This window comes from Frankliniella occidentalis, unplaced genomic scaffold (genome assembly GCF_000697945.3).
Source record: "Frankliniella occidentalis isolate FOCC.00 unplaced genomic scaffold, Focc_3.1 Scaffold70, whole genome shotgun sequence".
NCBI classification, from domain to species: domain Eukaryota; kingdom Metazoa; phylum Arthropoda; class Insecta; order Thysanoptera; family Thripidae; genus Frankliniella; species Frankliniella occidentalis.
Genome location: NW_026267200.1, coordinates 137,762 through 139,371, shown reverse-complemented (window position 1 = coordinate 139,371; position 1,610 = coordinate 137,762). Strand labels below are relative to the sequence as shown.

Here is a 1,610-nt window from a genome sequence, read left to right as displayed (position 1 = left end):
GCGGCGGGCACCATGACGTCCTCGTACAACGGCAGCTCGCCGACGGGCACCTCGGGGGTGGGCAGCGCGGCGACGGGCTGCTCGGCACCAAGACGTCCTCGTACAACGGCAGCTCCGCCACGGGGTACACCGCCTCACCAGGCGGGAGAAGAAAATCGTCAAGGTGCACCGGCGGCGGCTGGTGCGCCAGCACGACATCGGGCAACGGCAACGGCAAGGTTTGAGGTAAATCCACCTCCCAAAGATCAGCCCACACTCCATCCATCAAGTTGGGGTCGACACCATTCTGTGGAAAATAACGTCATGATGAGTACATCTAGTGTGGAGCATCAATCACAAAGCTAAACTATTCGCAAGATTTGTGAACGAAACTTGGTTGCAACGACGCCCTGCTCTCACGCCCCCTCCTCCCCCCACCTCCGCTCTCATGGACCGCGCGCCAATTCCGAGAACCGGGCGTGTGGCTGCACCGCCGACGCCGACAGCGCGAAGCACATTTATCACTTCAGGTAGATTGAACCCTCACACACACCGTTAACATCGATTCAAAATCAGAACGACACAAACTGAACACGCTGCAGTATATCCTCCCTCCTCCCCCCCCAACTTCCCGCGCACAGCGATTCCGGGAATCTCGGGCGGGCGCGGCCGGCCGGCGGCGGCCGGCGCGAAGGTTTCACACGCTCATTAGAACAAAACGCGTTAAATCTTTGAATGGATAAACAGGGCTCACGTCGCTAGCACATCACTAACACCCCTTTGAATCACATTTCAGACTCATGTTTTCTATTCTAACCAAAAAACAATCGCGACAATCGGCCCCACGCACAAGCCGACACGACGAAATTACAAATAAACTAATTCTAACACAGGGTCCCTCCCTATCGCGCAAATCACTGTACTCACGAATAAAAGCTCCATCTCGAGCCACTCCTCAGGGCTAAGATTAATTTGAAGGGCAGGGTCCATGCTGGAGGCGGAGGTTGACCGGTTGAAGGCGAGCGCAAGACGAGGAGTGACGCGCAGAGCACGGGCGTGTCGGGCACGGCGCAGGAAGGGTGCGTTCCGAAACCAAAGGTTCCGGTCGACCAATCAGGAGATGCGACCATTTTTCAGCGAGGGTATGTTCGGGACACTTACCGATCATCACTCGGGGGCGGCGGCGGATAGACAGACGCGGGCGGTGGAAGGGGTAGCTCCAGACGGCGCCCGCCCTGCCGCCCGGCCGGCTTGAGGTGGCTCCGCTGCGCGCATCGCCCTGTAGTGGCGCGCCGGCCGCGCGGGCTGAGGCGTTCGGTTCCGTACGGAGGGCGCGGGTTCGCTGCCCATTCGTTCCACACGTCAACTTTTCCGTTTCACCTGCGGAAAAGACGTCAGCCAGGAAGGACGAAGCAAAGACTACACTCCAAAGAAATTGTTTTTAAAAAATACTTACCTCTCGAGATTCTCTTCATACGCACAATACATTTCACACGCTGCGCTCACAAAATGTCAGGGGTGGGATTCGAACCCACGATCCCATACTGGGAAGCAGACGAGAAGTCTACCGCCTTAGACCACTCGGCCACCCTGACATACGATCTTCGATCACACATGCTCTACTTAAGTTA

General features: G+C 57.1%; 1 non-coding gene across 1 annotated transcript; it reads right to left on the bottom strand.

Annotated features, from left to right (window-relative positions):
- Positions 1-1,489: 1,489 nt before the first annotated feature.
- On the bottom strand, positions 1,490-1,574 carry Trnar-ucu (transfer RNA arginine (anticodon UCU)). Its single transcript has one exon. It is a non-coding gene; the product is annotated as a tRNA-Arg (tRNA).
- Positions 1,575-1,610: the final 36 nt, after the last annotated feature.